We start from the raw sequence: 26,552 nt of genomic DNA, 5'->3' as shown, positions 1-26,552 counted from the left end.
AATTCTTTTAATGATCCTTTGGACAGGAAGATTGAATTGTATCTTAGAAGAGCATATTTACATTCTGGCTATATTCTTGGACCTGCTATTTCAATGGCTGATGTGGTTGCTGCTTCAATTTTTTGGTTGGATAGTTTAGCACGGCAGGTAGAAGATCATGATTTGACCAGCATTATTATTTTGTTTCAACATGCTAATCATTTAATTTGTGATGCTATATTTGACGTTATTTAAGGGACACTGAACCCAAATTTTTTCTTTCGTGATTCAGATAGAGCATGCAATTTAAGCAACTTTCTAATTTACTCAAATTATCAATGTTTCTTTGTTCTCTTGCTATCTTTATTTGAAAAATAATGCATCTAAGCGGGTTTTTTTTGGGTTCAGTACTCTAGACAGCACTTTCTGATTGGAAGAATTTATCCACCAATCAGCAAGAACAACCCAGGTTGTTCACCAAAAATGGGCCGGCATCTAAACTTACATTTTTGCATTTCAAATAAAGATACCAAGAGAATGAAGAAAATTTGATAAAAGGAGTAAATTAGAAAGTCGCTTAAAATTTCATGCTCTATCTGAATCATGAAAGAAAAAAATTTGAGTTCAGTGTCCCTTTGATTGATGTTAAATCTATGTCTTTAGCTATTTTAGCCAGAAGAGCTTTATGGCTTAAATCTTGGAATGCTGACATTGTGTCTAAATCTAGATTACTATTTCTATCTTTCCAGGGTAAGAATTTATTTGGTTCTCAATTAGATTCTATTATTTCTACTGTTACTGGTGGGAAGGGAGTTTTCTTACCTCAAGATAAAAAAATCTAAGGGTAAATTTTAAGGATCTTAATCATTTTCGTTCCTTTTGTCAGAATAAGGAACAAAAGTCTACTCCTTCCCCTAAGGCTTCTGGTTCCAATTGAAAACCATCCTCAAATTGGAATAAAACCAAACCTTATAAAATACCAAACCCAGCCCCCAAGACTTCATGAAGGTGCGGCCCTCAATCCAGTTCAGCTGGTGGGGGGCAGATTGAAATTGTTTCAGGAAATTTGGTCAGGTTCTGTTCAGAATCAGTGGATTCAGAATATGGTGTCTCAAGGGTATCAAATAGGATTCAGAATATGGCCTCCTGTGAGAAGATTCTTTCTTTCTCATATTCCAACAAATCCTGTGAAAGCTTAGGCTTTTCTGAAATGTGTTTCAGCTCTAGAGAGCTTTCAGGGGTGATTGTTTCAGTTCCTCTACAGGAACAGGGTTTGGGGTTTTATTCAAATCTATTCATTGTCATAAAGAAAGAGAATTCTTTCAGACCAGTTCTGGATCTGAAACTTTTAAATTGTTTTGTAAGAGTCCCAACTTTCAAGATGTTGACTATAAGGACTATTCTGCCTTTTGTTCAGCAAGGGCATTATATGTCCACAATATACTTACAGGATGCATATCTTCATATTCCAATTCATCCAGATCATTATCAGTTTCTGAGATTCTCTTTTCTAGACAAGCATTACCAATTTGTCGCTCTTCCTTTTGGCCTAGCGACAGCTCCAAGAATCTTTTCAAAGGTTCTCGGTGCCCTACTTTCTGTAATCAGAGAGCCGGGGTATTGCGGTATTTCCTTATTTGGACGATATCTTGGTACTAGCTCAGTCTTTACATTCTGCCGAATCTCACATGAATAAACTAGTGTTGTTTCTTCGAAAACATGGTTGGAGGATCAATTTACCAAAAAGTTATTTGATTCCTCAGACAAGGGTCACCTTTTTAGGTTTCCAGATAGATTCAGTGTCCATGATACCAGTTTGTCGCTCTTCCATTTGGCTTAGCGACAGCTCCAAGAATCTTTTCGAAGGTTCTCTGTGCCCTTCTATCTGTAATCAGAGAGCAGGGTATTGCGGTGTTTCCTTATTTGGACGATATCTTAGTACTAGCTCAGTCTTTTCATTTAGCAAAATCTCACACGAAACAACTAGTGTCGTTTCTTCAAAGGCATGGTTGGAGGATCAATTTACAAAAGAGTTTCTTGATTCCTCAAACAAAGGTCACCTTTTTAGGTTTCCAGATAGATTCAGTGTCCATGCCTCTGTCTTTAACAGACAAGAGGCAAATGAAATTGGTTTTAGCTTGTCTAAACCTTTAGTCTCGATCATTCCATTCAGTGGCTATGTGCATGGAAGTTTTAGGTCTTATGACTGCAGCATCAGACGCGATCCTCTTTGCTCATTTTCATATTAGACCTCTGCAGCTTTGCATGCTGAATCAATGGTGCAGGGATTATACTCGGATATCACAGTTAATATACTTAAATCCCAACATTCAACTCTCCCTGTCTTGGTGGTTAGACCATCATCGGATTATTCAAGGGACCTCTTTTGTTCGCCCTTCCTGGACTGTGATCTCAACAGATGCAAGTCTTTCAGGTTGGGGAGCTGTCTGGGGGTCTCTGACAGCACAAGGGGTTTGGAAACCTCAAGAGGCGAGGTTACCAATCAACATTTTAGAACTCTGTAATATTTTCAGAGCTCTTAAGGCTTGGCCTCTATTGAAGAGAGATCTTTTCATTCGTTTTCAGACAGACAATATCACAACAGTGGCATATGTCAATCATTAGGGAGGGACTCACAGTTCCTTAGCAATGAAGGAAGTATCCTAAATACTTTCTTGGGCAGAGTCCAACTCTTGTCTAATTTCTGAGATTCCTATTCCAGGTGTAGACAGTTGGGAAGCGGATTATCTAAGTCGTCAGACTTTGCATCCAGGGTTTGTGTTTCTGATAGCACCTGCATGGCCTCACAGGTTTTGGTATGCGGATCTTGTCCGGATGTCCTGTTGCCAGCCTTGGCCGCTTTCTTTAAGGCCAGACCTTCTGTCTCAAGGGCTGTTTTTCCATCAGGATTTAAAATCTCTAAATTTGAAGGTATGGAATATAGTCATAGAGGTTTCTCTGACTCAGTAATTGACACTATGTTACAGGTTCGTATATCTGTTTCGAGGAAGATTTAATATCAGGTTTGGAAAACCTATATTTTATGGTGCTCCTCTCATAATTTTTCTTGGCATTCTTTTAGAATTCCTCGGATTTTACAATTTCTTCAGGATGGTTTGGATAAGGGTTTGTCTGTGAATACTTTGAAGGGACAAATCTCTGCTCTTTCTGTCTTATTTCATAGAAAGATTGCTAAGCTTCCTGATATTCACTGTTTTGTTCAGGCTTTGGTTCGTATCAAACCTGTTAAGTCTATTTCTCCTCCATGGAGTCTTAATTTGGTTTTAAAGGGATAGTCTAGGCCAAAATAAAATTTCATGATTCAGATAGAGCATGTAATTTTAAACAATTTTCCAATTTACTTTTATCACCGATTTTGCTTTGTTCTCTTGGTATTCTTAGTTGAAAGCTTTACCTAGGAGGTTCATATGCTAATTTCTTAGACCTTGAAGGCCACCTCTTTTCAGAATGCATTTTAACAGTTTTTCACCACTAGAGGGTGTTAGTTCACGTATTTCATATAGATAACACTGTGCTCGTGCACGTGAAGTTATCTGGGAGCAGGCACTGATTGGCTAAACTGCAAGTCTGTCAAAAGAACTGAAATAAAGGGGCAGTTTGCAAAGGCTTAGATACAAGATAATCACAGAGGTTAAAAGTATATTATTATTACTGTGTTGGTTATGCAAAACTGGGGAATGGGTAATAAAGGGATTATCTATCTTTTAAAACAATTAAAATTCTGGTGTAGACTGTCCCTTTAAGGATTTTGCAGGCTCCTCCTTTTGAGCCTATGCATTGTTTGGATAATAAACTACTTTCTTGGAAAGTGTTATTTATTTTGGCTATCTCTTCTGCTAGAAGAGTTTGAGTTGTCGGCTCTCTCTTGTGAGTCTCCTTATCTGATATTTCATCAAGATAAAGCGGTTTTACAGACTTTGTTTAAATTTTTGCCTTAGTAAAAAAATTGTTGTTCCTTCTTTGTGTCCTAATCCTAAGAATTCTCTTGAGAGATCTCTTCATTCTTTGGATGTGGTAAGAGCTTTGTAATACTATGTTGAAGCTACTAAGGATTTCAGAAAGACTTCTAGTCTTTTTGTTATTTTCTCTGGTTCTAGGAAAAGTCAGAAAGCCTCTGCCATTTCTTTGGCATCTTGGTTGAAACTTTTGATTCGCAAGGCTTATTTGGAGGCGGGGCAGTCTCCGCCTCAGAGAATTACAGCTTAGTCTACCAGATCAGTTGCCACTTCTTGGGCTTTTAAGAATGGAGCTTCAGTTGATCAGATTTGCAAAGGAGCAACTTCGTCATCTTTGCATACATTTACAAAATTTTACCATTTTGATGTATTTGCTTCTTCAGAAGCAGTCTTTGGTAGAAAAGTTCTTCAGGCAGCTGTCTCAGTTTGATTCATTTTGCCTATGATTTGAGTTTTTTGAAATTTAAGAAAACTTATTTATTATTTGGATTTCATTTTTTCAGCGGAAGTAGCTGTTATTTTATTTTATCCCTCCCTCTCTAGTGACTCTGTGGATTTTTACATCTTGGGTATTGTATCCCATACATCACTAGCTCATGAACTCTTGCCACTTACATGAAAGAAAACATAATTTATGTAAGAACTGACCTGATAAATTAATTTCTTTCATAGTGGCAAGAGTCCATGGGACCCACCCTATTTTTTGGTGGTTGATTTTTTTGTATAAAAGCACATTATTTTTTGCAGTTCCTCTTTTTTGTATGCTTTTTTACTTCTTTTTACACCTCACTAATTGACTATACGTTAAAACTGAAGTATGTGTGTGGTAGGAGATGTATTTATAGGCATTTTGAGGTTTGGGAAACTTTGCCCCCTCCTGGTAGGAATGTATATCCCATACGTCACTAGCTCATGGACTCTTGCCACTATGAAAGAAATGAATTTATCAGGTAAGTTCTTAAATAAATTGTTTTCTGTGCAGCATTTACCAGTAGGAACATAATGGTATTTCATATGGGAACCATAGTGCTTTTGCTGTTCATCTTGCAATATCTTGTATATATCTGCATCAAACCTCCTTAACCACAGTTCCATAAGTGCAATGGAAACTTTGATTTTGTGACAGAATAAGTAAAGAAAAAGGGCCTCATTGGGCTGAACAACAAAACCCAGGTATCTTTAAAGTTTATACAGTACTCACAAACAGAATCTATTTAGTGCTGTGGGAGCAGTCTGTGGGAGTTTCTCAGTTGTGCAACAAACTGACTATAAGCTCTTCTTGAATGACTAAAACAAAGAATAAATGTGCAGCAGATAGGGGCTTTCTATTTGTGAGGATAACGTTTTAAGATACCTTTTGTGTCCCTGTGTTCGGCTGTACATAGACCATGAGACCCCAGACAGTTTGGGAAAGAGCTGCTTTTATTTGATGGTATTAAAGGCTTTTAATATTATCATTTCTGCCTTATTTCTTATTGTGTATATATCTCTTATAGAGGTATTTAATTCCAGTTGTCTTATTTGTTTTAGAGATGGAAAGTGTTTTATTTGCTTATTGTGCCATAGTCAGAAGAAAAAAAATAATTAAAAAAATAAAATAAAAATATGTATCCAACATAAAATGTTATAGTCTCTGATTGCTTTATAGATATTTTTTTGTTGTTGTTTTTTAAGGGATTAAAATATAAATTATTTTTTGCGTAAATATATTTATTCCATGATTCAGATAGCGCACGCATTCTTAAACAACTTCCCATATATACTTCTGTTATCTAATTTGCTTTGTTCTCTTGATATCCTTTCTTGAAAAGCATATCTAGGTAGGCTCAGGCCCAGCAAAGCACTACTGGGATCTAGCTGATGATTGGTGGCTGTACATATATGCCTCTTGTGATTGGCTCACCTGATGTGTTCAGCTAACTCCCAGTAGTGTACTGCTGCTCCTTCAACAAATGATACTAAGTGAATGAAACAAATTAAGTAAATTGGAAAGATGTTTAAAATTGTATTCCCTATCTGAATCGTGAAATAAAAATTGTGGGTTCCCCTTTAAATTAAGACTAATATATGTTCTGCTAATGTTCATTTGATTAGTATAAGCTCTGTTGGTGAAGGAAACACATCTGTAAGGACTAAACATGTTGGTTTATTGATGGGATTGTTCAATTAAAATAATTAATATCCTTACAGCTTAACATGCGCTATTAAAAAGTGCATTCCGCAGAGTTACGTTCTCTAGAAAAACACAACAGAGGAGGCCCCTCGAAACTGATGGCTGAGCAGATAGCAACCATTAGATCCAAAATTAACGTAATTGAGGAAAAAAAGGGTACAATCAAAACTTCTGGCCCTCAAACAATTGTACCACTACAAGGGTAATAGAGTCGATAGGCTCCTAGCCCATAAGCTCCGATCCCGTATACAACAACGTTGAATACCGTCTATTGAAACTCAAAAAGGGACTGTATATGCCCCAAAAGACATAGCAAGTGCATTTGCCCCGTACTATACCGCATTATATAATTTGGATTCCTCCCCTGAGAACCCTATGGCCCCAAACCTGCAGATTGAGGAGTTCCTGTCTTCCCTTCCCCTTCCAGTACTATCGGCGGAAGATGGCCAGTGCCTTTCTGGCCCACTGACCGCCAAAGAGCTAAAACAAGCGATCTCTTCGCTTCAGTTAAATTAGGCCTCAGGACCTGACGGGTTTACCACTTTATTTTATAAAACTTATTCCCCGAAATTGATACCTCTGCTCGCCAGATTTTTCAACTTTACCTTTAACACAGACGTACTCTACCCGGAGTTTCTTGAGGCCTCCATCATTACTTTACCCAAAGAGTGGAAGGACCATTCTCTATGCGAGAATTATAGGCCGATCTCTTTAATAAATGTGGACGTAAAGCTCTATGCGAAAATATTGGCCACAAGATTGTATAGATTTCTCCCAGAATTAGTAGGCCCGGACCAGGTTGGCTTTATCCCAGGCAAGCAGGGTCCTGACAATACGAGACGCCTCTTGAACATATTTACTGAGGCTGCAGACTTGGGAATTCCTCTTCTTGCCCTGTCAATGGACGCGGAAAAAGCGTTCGACAGGGTGAGATGGGATTACAAGTTTTCAACTTTATCAGCATTTGGCCTTCCGGAGTCCTTCATTACTGCAGTGAGATCTTTGTATCCTTGTCCCACGGCAAAGGTAAGAGCTTGGACTTTTGCTCAAGCAAGGTGCAGATCACAAACGGCACAAGACAAGGTTGCCCCCTTGTCCCCTGCTGTTTGCTCTAGCTATTGAACCGCTGGCCTCTGCATTAAGGTTCTCAACCCAAGTCAAGGGTCTAGTCCTTCACGACACCCCCCAGAAATTAGCCCTCTACGCAGAAGATCTGACTCTTTTCATCACAGACCCGGAGGAATCCCTTCCTGCTCTTTTTGATCTCCTAGACAGGTTTGGCAGCATCTTTCACTATAAACTGAACTTGAGTAAAACAGAAGCATACCCCTTAAACCTACCCTACTCCGTAATAATATCCCTCAAGAAAAAATATAAACTCCAATGGTCTTTATCGGGTCTCAAACATCTATTGGGGTGTTCCTTTCCCATGACACTGGCATAGTTCTATCTAAGAACTTTCACACCTACCTCACTTAACTCCAAATAGATCTATGCTCCAGAAGATATGATGAAATCTCCTGGTTTGGGAGAATAGCTGCAGTTAAAATGATGCAGCTCCCCAAACTAACATACTTCTTCCGATGTCTCCCGATAAAGGTCCCACTCTCATTGCTGAACAAGTTTCAAGCGGTGATTAACCAATATATTTGGAATGGGAAGAGGCCCGTATCGCAGCCTCTCTGCTACAACGCCCAGTTCTGGCCGGTGGTCTAGGTCTCCAGAATATACGGCTTTACTATGAGGCCGCCCTTCTATCCCATATTTCTGAATGGAACACAAAAAAGGCCGCTCCCTGCTGGCTGGAACTAGAGCAGGCCTCTCTACCAGCCCACCTAACACTGATGGAGCTTCTCTGGATCCCACTGCGCTTTGGATTTCCCGATTCACAACAAAATCGTCCAGCACTGCAAGAACTCCTGGCTACACCTTAGCCACCATAATCTGGTCTCCCTACATCCCTCACCCATTCACTCAATATCGGGCCTCCTACTAGGTCTCCCACTCGCTGGTCCAGCGGTGTGTCGAGCCCTTTCTAATCTCAAAATTACAGACCTTTTCTCGGGAGGAAAACCAATACCCCTCGATAACCTGGCCCAAAGCCAGGCTATCCACCCCAAGTTCAGATTTGATCTGCTAAGATTTCTCTCCATACTGAAGTCGTGGGGATTCATGAGTGCCCCGCCTATGCCACAGACACCTTGGGAGACCCGGATATCTGCAGACTTCCATCACATTTCCCCCCTATCCTCCCATTATCAAATTTTTCTTGATGCTTCTTGATGGGAGAAGGATTGGAAGGTGGAACTATCAGTGGAGGACTGGTCTGATGCAATCCAGCATACCAAATTGTCAATTCACTGCATGACGTTGTACGAACTGTTCTATAAGTTACTGACCAGGTGGCATTACGTACCCTCAAAGCTACACAAAATTTTTCCAGGCAGCTCCCCCCTTTGTTGGAGAGGCTGTCAACAAATAGGCGACCCCCAACATGTTTGGTGGGCCTGTCCTATCATTGCCCCCATGTGGAGCAAATTGGAGGTTTTGTGCTGCCGACTAGGACTTGCAACGTCCCTGCCCCCGGAAAACGCTCTGGTTCATACTGGTCTCAGACCCCTCTCTGCGCCCAACCGCGCTCTTTTGATAATGATCACTATGGCGGCAAAACTATCAATTGCCAGAAACTGGAAAAAACCTGACCCCCTCCTTCCCAACTGGCAGGCCCTGATCCAACTTATTTCCTACTTTCGGTCTATGGAGAGTTACGTATATAGCTCTCGCCAACAAATAGACCTGTATGCTATAATCTGGGAGCCCTGGGACTCACTGGGGGAGGGCAAGATTTCTCGATGTAAATGGAGAACAGCTGATATCAACAGCTGACTGCTCCAGTGGGCAGGGGGCTGTATTATTTCCCCCCTCCCTGAGTCTGGCAGACTGGCTGGTTACACAAGGATGAGTTTTCTCTTGTTAATTGTGTTTAGTCCACGGGTCATCCATTACTTACGGGATATATTCTCCTTCCCAACAGGAAGTTGCAAGAGGATCACCTAAGCAGAGCTGCTATATAGCTCCTCCCCTCACATGTCATACCCAGTCATTCTCTTGCAACCCTCAACAAAGAAGGAGGTCGCGAGAGGAGCTGGAGTTTTTACTTAACTATTCTTCAATCAAAAGTTTGTTATTTTAAATGGCACCGGAGTGTGCTGTTTTTCTATCTCAGGCAGTATTTGGAAGAAGAAACTGCCTGCGTTTTTTTTCTATGATCTTAGCAGGCGTAACTAAGATCCACTGGCTGTTCTCGACATTCTGAGGAGTGGGGTAACTTCAGAAACTGGGAATAGCATGCGGGGTCCTCCGCAAATGAGGTATGTGCAGTACATTATTTTCTGGGAATGGAATTGACTAAGAAAATACTGCTGTTACCGTATGCTGTAAGTACAGCCTTAAATGCAGTAGTGGCAACTGGTATCAGGCTCATAAATGTATGCGCAGTCGAGTTATTTTCTAGGGACTAGAATTTGACTGAGAAAATACTGTTAAAACTGAAATAATAATTAAGCCTGTGGTAGCGACTGGTAGCAGGCTTAGTGATAACTTTGCATGACATTGGAAAATGTTGTTTTTTAATAAAACGTTTACTGGCATGTTATTCGTTTTTGTGAGGTACTTTGGTGATAAATCTCTTTGGGCATGATTTTTTTCCACATGGCTAACATATATTTTCTGCATTGAAACCGTTATATCAGGGCTCCCACTGTTGTAATAGGAGTGGGAGGGACCTTGTTTTAGCGCCTTGTTGCGCAGTTAAAATTCTAGCACAGTCTTCCTGCTTCTTCCTCCTTGATCCAGGACGTCTCTAGAGAGCTCAGGGGTCTGCAAAATTCATTTTTGAGGGAGGTAATCAGTCACAGCAGATCTGTGACAGTGTGTTTGACTGTGATTAAAAGCGTTAAATCTTAATTGATATCAGTTTGATCCGTTTTGGGTATTGAGGGGTTAATCATCCTTTTGCTTATGGGTGCAATCCTCTGCTAATAATACACTTCTTGTTAAGAATTGTTTAATTATATCTGTATTTTTGAAGCGCTGCAGCGTTTTTTATATTGCTTGTAAACTTATTGAAAGTGATTTCCAAGCTTGCTAGTTTCATTGCTAAGTCTGTTTAAACATGTCTGATTCAGAGGAAACTGTTTGTTCATCATGTTCAAAAGCCAATGTGGAGCCCAATAGAACGATGTGTACCAATTGTATTGATATTGCTTTGAATAAAAGTCAATCTGTACCGATGGAGAAACTATCACCAGACAACGAGGGGGAAGTTATGCCGCCTAACTCTCCTCACGTGTCAGTACCTGCGTCTCCCGCTCGGGAGATGCGTAAGATTGAGACGCCAAGTACATCTAGGCCCTTACAAATCACTTTACATGATATGGCTAATGTTATGAAAGAAGTATTATATAATATGCCCGAATTAAGGGGCAAGCGCGATAGCTCTGGGTTAAGGACAGAGCGCGCTGATGACACGAGAGCCATGTCTGATACTGCGTCACAATTTGCAGAACATGAGGACGGTGAGCTTCTTTCTGTCGGTGACGGTTCTGATCCGGGGAGACCGGATTCAGAAATTTCAAATTTTAAATTTAAGCTTGAGAACCTCCGTGTGTTACTAGGGGAGGTATTAGCGGCTCTGAATGATTGCGACACGGTGGCAATTCCAGAGAAAATGTGTAGGTTGGATAGATACTATGCGGTACCGGTGTGTACTGATGTCTTTCCTATACCAAAAAGACTTACAGAAATTATTAGTAAGGAGTGGGATAGACCCGGTGTGCCTTTTTCCCCTCCCCCGATATTTAGAAAAATGTTTCCTATAGACGCCACCACACGAGACTTATGGCAGACGGTCCCTAAGGTGGAGGGAGCAGTTTCTACTTTAGCCAAGCGTACCACTATCCCGGTGGAGGATAGCTGTGCTTTCTCAGATCCAATGGATAAAAAATTAGAGAGTTATCTTAAGAAAATGTTTGTTCAACAGGGTTTTATATTGCAGCCTCTTGCATGCATTGCGCCTGTCACGGCTGCAGCGGCATTCTGGTTTGAGTCTCTGGAAGAGGCGATTCGCACAGCGCCATTGGATGAGGCTTTGAGCAAAGTTAGAACCCTTAAGCAAGCTAATGCGTTTGTTTCAGATGCCGTAGTACATCTAACCAAACTTACGGCTAAAAATTCCGGATTCGCCATACAGGCGCGCAGAGCGCTCTGGCTTAAATCCTGGTCAGCGGATGTAACTTCCAAGTCTAAGCTACTTAACATTCCTTTCAAAGGGCAGACCTTATTCGGGCCCGGCTTGAAGGAAATTATTGCTGACATTACGGGAGGTAAGGGCCACGCCCTTCCTCAGGACAGGGCCAAACCAAAGGCCAAACAGTCTAATTTTCGTGCCTTTCGTAACTTCAAGGCAGGAGCAGCATCAACTTCCTCCGCTCCAAAACAGGAAGGAACTACTGCTCGTTACAGACAGGGTTGGAAAGGCAACCAGTCATGGAACAAGGGCAAGCAGGCCAGAAAGCCTGCTCCCGCCCCTAAGACAGCATGAAGACAGGGCCCCCTATCCGGAGACGGATTTAGTGGGGGGCAGACTTTCTCTCTTCGCCCAGGCTTGGGCAAGAGATGTGCAGGATCCCTGGACGTTGAAGATTATATCTCAGGGATACCTTCTGGATTTCAAAACCTCTCCTCCACAAGGGAGGTTCCATCTATCGAGGTTATCAACAAACCTAGTAAAGAGAGAGGCATTTCTACAATGTGTACAAGACCTCTTAATCATGGGAGTGATCCACTCAGTTCCGCGATCGGAACAGGGACAAGGATTTTACTCAAATCTATTTGTGGTTCCCAAAAAAGAGGGAACCTTCAGACCAATCTTGGACTTAAAGATCTTAAACAAATTCCTAAGGGTACCATTGTTCAAGATGGAAACCATTCGAACCATCCTACCCATGATCCAAGAGGGTCAATATATGACCACAGTGGACTTAAAGGATGCTTACCTTCACATACCGATTCACAAAGATCATTATCGGTACCTAAGGTTTGCCTTTCTAGACAGGCATTACCAGTTTGTGGCTCTTCCCTTCGGGTTAGCCACGGCCCCGAGAATTTTTACGAAGGTTCTGGGCTCACTTCTGGCGGTACTAAGACCACGAGGCATAGCGGTGGCTCCGTACCTAGACGACATTCTGATACAAGCGTCAAGTTTTCAGAATGCAAAGTCTCATACAGAGATAGTTCTAGCATTTCTGAGGTCGCATGGGTGGAAAGTGAACGTGGAAAAGAGTTCTCTGTTACCACTCACAAGGGTTCCTTTTCTAGGGACTCTTATAGATTCTGTAGAGATGAAGATTTACCTGACGGAGTCCAGGTTATCAAAGATTCTCAATGCTTGCCGTGTCCTTCATTCCGTTCCAAGCCCATCAGTAGCTCAGTGCATGGAGGTAATCGGCTTAATGGTCGCGGCAATGGACATAGTGCCATCTCAGACCGCTGCAACTATGCATGCTCAGTCAATGGAACGGGGATTACTCAGATCTGTCCCCTTTGCTAAATCTGGACCAGGAGACCAGAGATTTTCTTCTCTGGTGGTTGTCACCGGTTCATCTGTCCAAAGGAATGACCTTTCGCAGACCAGATTGGACGATTGTAACAACGGATGCCAGCCTTCTAGGCTGGGGAGCAGTCTGGAATTCCCTGAAGGCTCAGGGATCGTGGACTCAGGAGGAGAAACTCCTTCCAATAAACATTCTAGAATTGAGAGCAATATTCAATGCTCTTCTAGCTTGGCCTCAGTTAGCAAAACTGAGGTTCATCAGATTTCAGTCGGACAATATCACGACTGTGGCTTACATCAATCATCAAGGGGGAACCAGGAGTTCCCTAGCGATGTTGGAAGTCTCGAAGATAATTCAATGAGTCTCACTCTTGCCACCTGTCAGCGATTTACATCCCAGGCGTAGAGAACTGGGAGGCGGATTTCCTAAGTCGCCAGACTTTTGATCCGGGAGAGTGGGAACTTCACCCGGAGGTATTTGCTCAACTGATTCGTCGTTGGGGCAAACCGGATCTGGATCTCATGGCATCTCGCCAGAACTCGAAGCTTCCTTGTTACGGATCCAGGTCCAGGGACCCGGGAGCGGTGCTGGTAGATGCATTAGCAGCCCCTTGGGTTTTCAGCATAGCTTATGTGTTTCCACCATTTCCGTTGCTACCTCGACTGATTGCCAGGATCAAACAGGAGAGGGCATCAGTAATTCTGATAGCGCCTGCGTGGCCACGCAGGACCTGGTATGCAGACCTAGTGGACATGTCGTCCTGTCCACCATGGTCTCTACCTCTGAGGCAGGACCTTCTAATTCAGGGTCCTTTAAACCATCCAAACCTAATTTCTCTGAGGCTGACTGCCTGGAAATTGAACGCTTGATTCTATCAAAGCGTGGGTTTTCGGACTCGGTTATTGATACATTAATACAGGCTCGGAAACCTGTGACCAGAAAAATTTACCATAAGATATGGCGTAAATATTTATATTGGTGGGAATCCAAGAGTTACTCATGGAGTAAGGTTAGGATTCCTAGGATATTGGCTTTTCTACAAGAGGGTTTAGAAAAGGGTTTATCCGCTAGTTCGCTAAAGGGACAGATTTCAGCTCTGTCTATTCTTTTACACAAACGTCTGGCAGAGAATCCAGACGTCCAGGTTTTTTGTCAGGCTTTGGCTAGAATTAAGCCTGTGTTTAAAGCTGTTACTCCTCCGTGGAGCTTAAACTTGGTTCTTAAAGTTCTTCAGGGTGTTCCGTTTGAACCCCTTCATTCCATTGATATTAAGCTTTTATCTTGGAAAGTTTTGTTTTTGATGGCTATTTCCTTGGCTCGAAGAGTCTCTGAGTTATCTGCCTTACATTGTGATTCTCCTTATCTGATCTTTCATTCAGACAAGGTAGTACTGCGTACTAAACCTGGGTTTTTACCTAAGGTTGTTTCTAACAGGAATATCAATCAAGAGATTGTTGTTCCATCATTATGTCCTAATCCTTCTTCAAAGAAGGAACGTCTTTTGCATAATCTAGACGTGGTCCGTGCTCTGAAGTTCTACTTACAGGCAACTAAAGATTTTAGACAAACTTCTTCTCTGTTTGTCGTTTACTCTGGACAGAGGAGACGTCAAAAGGCTTCGGCTACCTCTCTCTCTTTTTGGCTTCGTAGCATAATACGTTTAGCCTATGAGACTGCTGGACAGCAGCCTCCTGAAAGAATTACAGCTCATTCCACTAGAGCTGTGGCTTCCACCTGGGCCTTTAAGAATGAGGCCTCTGTTGAACAGATTTGCAAGGCTGCAACTTGGTCTTCACTTCATACTTTTTCCAAATTTTACAAATTTGACACTTTCGCTTCTTCGGAGGCTGGTTTTGGGAGAAAGGTTCTACAGGCAGTGGTTCCTTCTGTTTAATGTTCCTGCCTTGTCCCTCCCATCATCCGTGTACTTAGCTTTGGTATTGGTATCCCATAAGTAATGGATGACCCGTGGACTGAACACACTTAACAAGAGAAAACATAATTTATGCTTACCTTATAAATTTATTTCTCTTGTAGTGTGTTCAGTCCACGGCCCGCCCTGTCTTTTTAAGGCAGGTTCTAAATTTTAAAATTATAACTCCAGTCACCACTGCACCTTATAGTTTCTCCTTTCTCGTCTTGTTTCGGTCGAATGACTGGATATGACATGTGAGGGGAGGAGCTATATAGCAGCTCTGCTTGGGTGATCCTCTTGCAACTTCCTGTTCGGAAGGAGAATATATCCCATAAGTAATGGATGACCCGTGGACTGAACACACTACAAGAGAAATAAATTTATCAGGTAAGCATAAATTATGTTTTTTTCTCTCTCTCTTTTCTCCCTCCTCCTCCCCAACCACCCCCCTACCCTGTCCCCCCATAGGAATCACCCATCGGATAATTGTCAAACAGACTTCTATTGCTCCCAGGTATGGAAGCACACTCTATTAAGCACAATGACTCAGTCTCTGAATATCAATTTTCTTGTATATTTGCTTCTTCAAATATTGGTTATATATTTTTACACTGTATTAAAAAAAAAAAAAAAAAAAAAGGGAAGATAATTCTTCATTTTGAGGTTAATTCCTTCAGGGTTGGCCACCTTCGGTTTTGATTTTTGATCGTTGTATGTTTAGTACTAAACCCAGAAGGAGGTCTCCCACCTTACTGTAGTTCTCATATATGTATTGCAATGCGTTTTGTACATTTCTTTGTGATTCTGACCTCAATAAAAAAAAATTCTAAAAAAAAAAAAAAGTGTATTCCGAGTGCTCTTTAATATTCTCCTGTAGCATTATGAAAGGCCTCTCTGGGCTTTTTCTCTGTGCAAACATGTTTACATTATCACCTGTGGCCAGTAAACGTTGCATTTATATTAGCTCCTGCTTTGATCTAGGAAGCTAGAATGTAGCAGGTTGTCTGCATTGTACACAATTCTGTTTGAGATGTATGCCCCTTTAAATACATATGCAGTTATGTTATTTAGTTAGACACCATTTAGAGATTTGGAGTTGGTAAGTCTGTTAATTGTCACGTAATGAAACAAGAGAAGAAGCAATGTGACTCACCAAAACATCATTCATCGAAGATACAATCAGACTGTTGACAACATTGATTAATTAGATAGATTTTTTTTGTTGTGGCACAGTTAAGATAACGTTTCAGAAGTTGGGAAGATCAGATAAGATTTTTTTTTTCTCTGTAGAATGAGGTCTCTATAAGGTTAGTGCAGGGTAACATGATGGGGTGTTTAGTTAAGGCAGTTTTGGTGTCTCAGTGTTTCGATTCCTAGCCTACCTCAATACGCTTTTATGGAAAGGATCCAAGTTTCAGCAAATGATATCCAGAGAAAGGTAAATTTTATAATAGGTTTAAATTAGAAAGGTTTTTTTTTATTTTTATTGTAGGCTCATTTGAATCATGATTGTTTAATTCAGATTTCCATGTCCCTTTAAATTCTATGCATGTAAAAATGTAAGCTTTCTTATGTCCAAGTTCTATAATGCAATGATAAGTGGCATCTGGGAGCTCAGCTGTCATCTCTGCATGCTACAGAATTGAACACAATCATATTACTAGTTAAGCAAAATGTAATGAGCAGAAGATTATATAGAGATTCAGACAATTCTATTTTTGTGTTTGTGATATTTGACAGTGATGTTTGACCTCTTCAATGTTTTCATGGGATTTAAATTGTTTCTTTCTGATTGCTGCTTATTATTATTATTTCAGTGTAGTTCAAAGCTTTATAGGTGACATGCATAAGATGTTGAGAGTCCACAAGATCGTCACATGTGGATTACACTTTAGTCCACCCCTACATAACAGACCTTGAATCCATCCCACTCTGTCAGAATCCCCAAGTCAAATTTTCTGCCTCCAAGATGGAGTGAGGTGAATTCTGAAATGCCTACAAAAAGGACAGAAAGGAAAACAGAAGTTTTCGGTTAAGCAGTTAACATATGTATAATTACAGCAGTGAAGATTTCTAAGATGGAAAACGTTTTTACTACATGTGTTATGTATATTCTTTACTGATGCATAACGATTTTTTTTTATTTTACATCTGTAAAATAATAAAAATCATTTTTTATCAGTAAAGAATATACATAACACATGTAGTAAAAACGTTTTCCATCTTAGAAATCTTCACTGCTGTAATTCTCCCTGATCGGCTACACTGAACTGCTCTACTTGCTGGCTGCTGCTGTTGCAGTCTACACTTTATCTTTTTGCTGTAATAAGATCTGGAGTGAGTTTTTGCCTAAGTAGATATGATGATAAAGTAGGATAGAGACATACTGCCAGTGTTTGTTCCACACGCACGCAAATCTGCAGCCCCTCCTCCCCTGACCACCAGACAGCTCTCTCATTGGCTAAGTAATGGCTATGCATTATGGGACTTGTAGTTAGTTCCTAGCCTTGGGAGCTCCCCCTTTTATTAAACTGGACAATAGACTGGAATCTTTTTTTGGCAGAATAAATATAATTTTTCCAATAGGGGGGCTATTGGAGAAATTATATTTATTCAGCCCAAAAAATTATTTTCTTTCTTTTTTCTTTTTTTACCAGGAGGCTCACGTGCGGTTGTGATCATATGGAGGAGCCTCCACTGCTTCCAACACATGTTTTATTTTGTAAGGATATTCCGGTAGATCCCCTTTTCAGCTATGCACCTCATGTGCGGAGTCTGTCTAATCTTAGACAGAGTTTAGCAGTGCTGCCCTTTAGCCAGAGTGTTCAGTTGTCTACAGTTTCTCAACGCTATAACCCAGGAGTTTCTACTGAACTCTCTCCTAAATGGCCTTTCTAAGCAGTTATTATCAGTGTTTCGCTCTTCCATTTAATCTGGCCACAGCACCCAGAGTATTTATTTACAAAAGTCCTAGAATCCTTGCTAACTGTGGTGCAGGCTCAGGGAATTTCTTCAGCTCTCTACTTGGATGACATTTTGGTGCAGGCACCCTCGTTTCAATTGGCCAAGACTCACACTCAGCTGTTCTTTAAATGGACAGTAAAGTAAAAATTAAACGTTCATGTCTCGGATAGAGCATGCAATTTTAAATAACTTTCCAATTTACCAGAGGAGCGGCCCAATCTTCAGATCTTGCCAAGACAATTTCACAATCATTGATCAGTCACCAATTTGGGTGATTTCTCCCCTCCGGAAGTTAAACATTATATATCATATTTTCTGAACATTGACTTTTGTGTATACACGCTCTTAACAGTATTTATTAGCGCGCTCCTTCCAAGTTTCCACTCTGGGAATTTGTTCAGTAATTTACATCTAAACCACCTCAAACCATGTAAACCCAGGAGTGCTTTGAACATAAAAACCTTGAAAATTATCCTGTCAAAATCATAGTTTTAAATGCACTTAATTAATTTACTTTGTATGCATAACATTTGCAGTATAGTGCTTAAAGGGACTGTTAAGTCAAAATGAAACGTTCATGATTCAGATAGAGCTTACCATTTTAAAAAAAAATGCAATTTACTTTTATCTAATTTGCTTGATTTTCTCGGCATCCTTTTCTGAAAAGCTTACCTAGATAGGCTCATAAGCAGCCAATTGTATCTAGCTGGTGATTGATAGCTGCACATATATGCCTCTTGTCATTGGCCCACTAGATGTGTTTAGCTACCTTCCAGCAGTGCATTGTTTCTCATTCAACAATGGATACCAAGAGAATGTAGCACATTTGATCATAGAAGTAAATTGGAAAGTTGTTTGAAATCCCATGCACTCATAAAATAACATTTTGGGGTTTCATGTCCCCTTAATTGGTAGTACATGCTATGTGTTTCTGAAATATGACTTTAAAATACTTTAAGAAAGCCTTATTCTGATAATCTTTCTTTAAAGGGATACTAAAGCAGGATCCACTTCCCATATGTATCATTACACACTCAAATCAGCGTGTAAAGCCTGCTATTGTGGGAAGCATGCTCGCATAAGCAAACCTGACTCTCAAGGGCCCCGGACCAGCTTACACAGCTTTGTACATAGAGCCTTCTTGCTGGTAACCTTAAAGGGATACTAACCCAATTTTTTTTTATTTAATGATTCAATAGAGCATGCAATTTTAAGCAACTTTCTAATTTACTCCTATAGTCATTTTTTCTTCATCTCTTGCTATCTTTATTTGAAAAGCAAGAAGTAAGCTTAGAAGCCGGACCATTTTTGGTTCAGCACCTGGGTAGCACTTGCTGATTGGTGGATAAACGTCACCAACCAATTTGCAAGTGCTATCCAGGGTCTGAACCCAAAAATGGGCCGGCTCCTTAGCTTAGATTACCTTTGGTCGTGCCTTTCTGGATGCCAAAGGTGGGCGCATTACAATTGGCTACAGCGTAATTCATCATTTTACACTGAAAATAGACTATGCATTGCAGACAGAGGAACTGCAGAAGTATAAGAAAATGAAGGGGTGATTATATTATATATTTTAGCATCTACAATGAATTTTAATCAATGAAAGTGCCCTTCATTTACTTTTTATTACAAGTATTGTTGAGCTTATAGCTTAACTTTACAATCACTTTAAGCTATGGGCTAATAAATGTTATATAACTTTAACAGCCTGTAATTATTACAAGCAGCAGTCTTGAAAACAAATCTTGCGTGTGAATTGTTTTGCTTGAAACGCAGCTAATGTAGGGAGAATAGTATGTTGGGAAGTGCATATAGCAATGCTATTTTTATAGCACATATTCATAAAGTCACTCTGCATTACAGAGATGCAGAATTAGCTGGGGTTTAGTCCTTGTAGTTCTGTTTTCTGCTTCGGGGCTCACAGAAGTTTTACTCCTCACATAGAAAAGCAGCCTGCAGCTGAGAAGATGACTAACTGCAAGATTAAAATAAACTGTGCATCCTGCAGCAGGGGCGCTTATACTCACTCAATGTCATTGTACTTCAATACAAACGTATAGTAACAGGAGACTGAAAGGTTCTGCTAAATTTAAAGGGATATGAATCCCAGATTTTATTCTTTTATGACTCAGAGCATGCAATTTTAGCAACTTGTAATTTACTTCTATCATCAGTTTTTTTTTGTATCTTTATTTGAAAAAGCGGAATGTAAGCTGAGGGTCCGGACCATTTTTGGATCAGCACCTGGGTAGGCGCTTGCTGACTGTGGCTAAATCATTCCTTGCTTTTCAAATAAAGATACAAAGAGAACAAGTTTGATCATAGTTAAATTAGAAAGTTGGCTTAAAATTGCATGCCTATCTGAATCACAAAAGAAAAAAGTTGTTTTTCATGTCCCTTTATTCAGTTTTGTAACATAATATCTAACAACCAAGATAGGATTAAAGGTTATTTTGTGTTGCTAAACAACTTATATTGATGTAATTTAAGTATGAAAATTATGATTTTTTTCACACTTTCTTGAAATTATCTGGAATGGATACCGCAGAATTAAGAACTCCCTGCAAATTCTACAGAGAGATTGTTTTATCAGTGCAGCAGCTCAGTACAATATTTTAAAAAGAATAACTTAAATGTATGCAATATATATGCAGTTGTTAAAATTGAGAATTAACTTTGCTTGTGTTTGTCATTTCCTATTATGAGCAGTGGGATACTACTGTATTATTCTTTTCCCACATACAACTCACTATTTTCCTACGCTCCCTAGTCAGCTGTAGGTATATGTGCAGAGCCCACTAGCCCGCAGTCAGACATCACTGGCTTTAATAGTACTAGCTGGAGGACAGTATACTACTCACAGTGAAGAAGGAAACACATTTCTGCTTTAAATTAGCAGAAATAATGTTTAGGGGTCACACAAAATTAAGCAAGGATCTTCCTCCTGTCCCAATAAAAACAGCTTTGTATTAGATTATTATTCCTGCACATGGCTACCTAAGTGCCCTTTCTCTTGTAAAGGTGTATCCAGCTCCACGGGTTCTCCATTACTTGTTGGGGATATTCTCCTTCCCAACAGGAAGCTGCAAGAGGACACCCACAGCAGAGCTGTCTATATAGCTCCTCCCCTAACTGCCACCCCCAGTCATTCTCTTGCAGCTCTCGACAAAGAAAGGAAGGTATCAAGAGAGATGTGGTGAATTAGTGTAGTTTTTTACCTTCAAATCAAAAGTTTTGTTATTTTTAAACGGTTACCGGCGTTGTACTGTTTTTACTCTCAGGCAGAAATTGGAAGAAGAATTCTGCCTGGAGGTTTGATGATTTTAGCGGTTTGTAACTAAGGTCCAGTTGCTGTTCTCACACATAACTGGAAGAGTATGAAAGAAAGCTTCAGTTGGGGAGACGGTCTGCCAGATATGCCTGCTTTGAGGTATGTTCAGTATATTTTTTTCTAGAGATGATAAGGTCTAGAAAATGCTGACAGTGCCTGGTATATTTGAGGTAAGCCTGATACAGTGATTTAACAGCAAATGGGATCATGCTTGCAAAAAAGGGTAATATTCATGTTAATACTCTTATTACTTAGTTTAAAAAAAACGTTTTTTCTCTGAGGGTGATAAATCTTTATTATTGGGGCCTAGTTTTCCACATGGCTTGTTAGATAACTCCTAAAAAGGCCCCCTGACTTTCAGTGCATGGTGGGAGGGGCCTATTTTCACGCACTTTATGCGCAGTTAATCTTCAGACTGAGACATACAGCTTCCCTAAAGGAGTCCTCTGGCATCTAGGGACCAGTATAGAGGGTGTTTTTTCCTGCAAAAATTGTGTTTAAGGGCAGGTAGGTGTTGACTGTTTTTTAACGGTTTTTTCCGTTTTTCTAATCCATTTTGGGGCCTAAGGGTGTTAATCATCCATTTGCAAGTGGGTGCAATGCTGCTTTAGTCTCTTATACACACTGTAAAAATTTCGTAGAGTTTACTACTTTTTATCACTGTTTTGCAGTTTATGAGGTCGTTTTTTTCTCTTAAAGGCACAGTACCGTTTTTATTTAATTGCTTTTTCACATTTATTAAAGTGTTTTCCAAGCTTGCTGGTCTCATTACTAGTCTGTTAAACATGTCTGACATAGAGGAAACTCCTTGTTCATTATGTTTAGAAGCCATTGTGGAACCCCCTCTTAGAATGTGTGCCAAATGCACTGACCTTTCTATAAGTTATAAAGACCATATTATGGGTTTTAAGGATTTATCACCAGAGGTTTCTCAGACTGACAAAAGGGAGGTTAAACCACCTAGCTCTCCCAATGTGTCAGAACCTATATCTCCCACGCAAGTGACGCCAAGTACATCTGGCGCGTCCAATGCGTTTACCTTACAAGACATGGCGGCAGTTATGAATCATACCCTCACAGAGGTATTGTCCAAACTGCCAGGGTTACAAGGAAGCGAGACATGCTCTGGGGCTAGAACAAATACAGAGCTTTCTGATGCTTTAGTAGCTATGTCTGATATACCTTCACAATTTACAGAAGCCGAAGCAGGAGAGCTTCTATCTGTGGGTGACATTTCTGATTCAGGGAAGGCGTTACTCCAGTCTGACTCTGAAATGACAGCATTTAAATTTAAGTTTGAACACCTCCGCTTGTTGCTCAAGGAGGTTTTAGCAACTCTGGACGGACTGTGACACCATTGTAGTCCCAGAGAAATTGTGTAAAATGGACAAATACTTTGCTAGTGCCTGTTTACACTGATGTTTTTTCCAATCCCTAAGAGGTTTTCAGAAATTATTATAAAGGAATGGATAGACCAGGTGTTACCGTTCTCTTCCCCCTCCTGCGTTTAAAAGGATGTTTCCCATAGATGCCGCTACACGGGATTCGTGGCAGACGGTCCCTAAGGTGGAGGGAGCAGTATCTACCCTAGCTAAGCATACAACTATCCCCGTCGAGGACAGTTGTGCTTTCCTACATCCAATGGATAAAAAATTAGAGGGTTTCCTTAAGAAAATCTTTATACAACAAGGTTTTATTCTCCAGCCTCTTGCATGCATTGCCCCAGTCACTGCTGCAGCGGCTTTCTGGTTCGAGTCTCTTGAAGAGGCTCTTCAGGTGGAGACCCCGTTGGATGATATCCTAGACAGGCTTAAAGCTCTTAAAGGATTACTTTCTGTTATAATTTTTAAGCTAAACAACTAACATATTAAAGTTAATAAACATTAATTAAAACCTACTGACCTATATTTTCTCCAAAACGAAGTTTCATAACGTTCTAAAAGTTATATCTTTTATTCACCGATGATGTCACGTTATCCTGCCCACTATTTTCACCACTGCATGTTCAAAATACTTAAACCAATAACTTTGTGTTTAAAACGCCATTTTGAAACCTAGGTATTGTAAACGGATTGTACAGAGCAAAGGGATACCCATGGAGTGGGTTTGGAAAACAATTAAATTTGCAGACAAGATTTCTGATATACGGTAGAGATATGTTAATGAAATGCTATTGATAAAAAGCGTATTTGGGGTAGTTAGTTAGTAACAGGCATAGAAAATATTTACTTGCAGTGGCCCTTTAAGTTAGCCAATTCATTTATTTCTGACGCCGTGTTTCATTTAACTAAGCTAACGGCTAAGAATTCAGGTTTTGCCATTCAGGCGCGTACGGCGCTATGGCTTAAATCCTGGTCAGCTGACGTTACTTCAAAGTCTAAGCTTTTCAACATTCCCTTCAAGGGGCAGATCCTATTCGGGCCTCGACTGAAGGAGATCATTTCTGATATTACTGGAGGGAAAGGCCACGCCCTTCCCCAGGATAGGTCCAACAAATTAAGGACCAAACAGACTAATTTTCGTTCCTTTCGGAACTTAAAGAGTGGTGCAGCTTCAACTTCCTCTACTACAAAACAAGAAGGAAATTCTGCCCAGTCCAAGCCAGTCTGGAGACCTAACCAGGCTTGGAGCAAGGGAAAGCAGGCCAAAAAAACCTGCTGCTGCCTCTAAGACAGCATGAAGGAGTAGCCCCCGATCCGGGACCGGATCTAGTTGGGGGCAGACTTTCTCTCTTCGCCCAGGCTTGGGCAAGAGATGTCCAGGATCCCTGGGTCTCTGGAGATTGTTTCCCAGGGATATCTTCTGGATTTCAAAGCCTCATCTCCAAAAGGGAGATTTCATCTCTCACAATTATCTGCAAACCAGATAAAGAGAGAGGCATTCTTACGTTGTGTTCAAGACCTTCTGGTCATGGGAGTGATCCACCCAGTTCCAAGGGAGGAACAGGGGCAAGGATTCTATTCAAATCTGTTTATAGTTCCCAAAAAAGAGGGAACTTTCAGACCAATCTTGGATCTCAAGATCCTAAACAAATTTCTCAGGGTCCCATCTTTCAAGATGGAGACTATTCGAACCATCCTAACTTTGTTCCAGGAGAGTCAATATATGACTACCGTGGACTTAAAGGATGCTTATCTCCACAATCCGATACACAGAGATCATCATCAGTTTCTCAGGTTTGCCTTCCTAGACAGGCATTACCAGTTTGTGGCTCTTCCCTTCGGGTTAGCCACGGCACCAAGAATCTTTACGAAGGTTCTAGGGTCCCTACTGGCGGTTCTAAGGCCACGGGGCATAGCGGTGGCCCCTCACCTAGACGACATTCTGATACAGGCGTCGACTTTTCAAATCGCCAAGTCCCATACGGACATTGTTCTGGCCTTTCTGAGGTCTCACGGGTGGAAGGTGAACGAAGAAAAGAGTTCTCTCTCCCCTCTCACAAGAGTTTCCTTCTTAGGAACTCTGATAGATTCAGTAGAAATGAAGATTTTTTTTGACGGAGGTCAGGTTGTCAAAGCTTCTAACTTCCTGCCGTGCTCTTTATTCCACTTCTCAGCCGTCAGTGGCTCAGTGTATGGAAGTAATCGGCTTAATGGTAGCGGCAATGGACATAGTTCCGTTTGCCCGCCTACATCTCAGACCACTGCAATTTTGCATGCTCAATCAGTGGAATGGGGATTACACAGATTTGTCCCCTCTGCTAAATCTGGATCAAGAGACCAGAGATTCTCTTCTCTGGTGGCTATCTCGGGTCCATCTGTCCAGGGGAATGAGCTTCCGCAGGCCAGAATGAACTATAGTGACGACAGATGCCAGCCTTCTTGGCTGGGGCGCAGTCTGGAACTCCCTGAAGGCTCAGGGTTCGTGGACTCAGGAGGAAGCCCTCCTTCCGATAAACATTCTGGAACTAAGAGCGATATTCAATGCTCTTCAGGCTTGGCCTCAGCTAGCTGCGGTCAGGTTCATCAGATTTCAGTCGGACAACATCACGACTGTAGCCTATATCAACCATCAGGGGGGTACAAAGTGCCCCCTGGCGATGTTGGAGGTTTCAAAGATAATTCTATTGGCAGAGGTTCACTCTTGCCATCTCTCAGCTATCCATATCCCAGGAGTAGAGAACTGGGAGGCTGATTTTTCATCCGGGGGAGTGGGAACTCCATCCGGAGGTATTTGCCCAGTTGATTCATCTATGGGGCAAACCAGAACTGGATCTCATGGCGTCTCGTCAGAACGCTAAGCTTCCTTGTTACGGGTCCAGGTCCAGGGATCCCAAGGCAGCGCTGATAGATGCTCTAGCAGCGCCCTGGTCCTTCAGCCTGGCTTATGTGTTTCCACCGTTTCCTCTGCTCCCTCGTCTGATTGCCAAGATCAAGCAGGAGAGAGCTTCGGTGATTTTGATAGCTCCTGTGTGGCCTTACAGGACTTGGTATGCAGATCTGGTGGACATGTCATCCTTTCCACCATGGACTCTGCCGCTGAGACAGGACCTTCTACTTCAAGGTCCTTTCAAACATCCAAATTTAATTTCTCTTCGTCTGACTGCTTGGAAATTGAACGCTTGATTCTATCAAAGCGTGGTTTTTCCGAGTCGGTCATTGATACCTTAATTCAGGCTCGAAAGCCTGTCACCAGGAAAATCTATCATAAGATATGGTGTAAATATCTTCATTGGTGTGAATCCAAGGGTTACTCATGGAGTAAAGTCAGGATTCCTAGAATATTATCTTTTCTCCGGGAGGGATTGGAGAAAGGATTGTCTGCTAGTTCCTTAAAGAGACAGATCTCTGCTCTGTATATTCGGTCATTGATACCTTAATTCAGGCTCGAAAGCCTGTCACCAGGAAAATCTATCATAAGATATGGTGTAAATATCTTCATTGGTGTGAATCCAAGGGTTACTCATGGAGTAAAGTCAGGATTCCTAGAATATTATCTTTTCTCCAGGAGGGATTGGAGAAAGGATTGTCTGCTAGTTCCTTAAAGGGACAGATCTCTGCTCTGTATATTCTTTTGCACAAACGTCTGGCTGAGGTTCCAGATGTTCAGGCGTTTTGTCAGGCTTTAGTTAGAATTAAGCCTGTGTTTAAACCTGTTGCTCCGCCATGGAGTTTAAATTTAGTTCTTAAGGTTCTTCAAGGGGTTCCGTTTGAACCTTTGCATTCCATAGATTTTAAACTTTTATCTTGGAAGGTTCTGTTTCTAGTAGCTATCTCCTCGGCTCGAAGAGTTTCGGAGTTATCTGCTTTACAGTGTGATTCCCCTTATCTGATTTTCCATGCAGATAAGGTAGTTTTGCGTACCAAACCTGGGTTTCTTCCTAAGGTAATATGTAATAAGAACATCAATCAGGAGATTGTTGTTCCTTCATTATGTCCTAATCCTTCCTCAAAGAAGGAACTTCTTTTACACAATCTTGTGTAAAGCTACCACTCTAGTGGAAGCTTCCACATGGGCTTTTAAAAATGAGGCCTCTGTTGAACAGATTTGTAAGGCGGCGACTTGGTCTTCGCTTCATACCTTTTCTAAATTCTACAAATTCGATACTTTTGCTTCTTCTGAGGCTACTTTTGGGAGACAGGCAGTGGTGCCTTACGTT

General features: G+C 41.0%; 1 protein-coding gene across 2 annotated transcripts in view; it reads left to right on the top strand.

The window, feature by feature from the left end:
• Positions 1 to 26,552, top strand: part of DIP2C (disco interacting protein 2 homolog C) — a 911,498-nt gene that overhangs the window by 547,435 nt on the left and 337,511 nt on the right. The gene's annotated exons all lie outside the window — the stretch shown is intronic.

Source organism: Bombina bombina, chromosome 5 (assembly GCF_027579735.1).
Source record: "Bombina bombina isolate aBomBom1 chromosome 5, aBomBom1.pri, whole genome shotgun sequence".
NCBI classification, from domain to species: Eukaryota; Metazoa; Chordata; class Amphibia; order Anura; family Bombinatoridae; genus Bombina; species Bombina bombina.
This window is presented reverse-complemented; position numbering and strand designations above follow the sequence as displayed.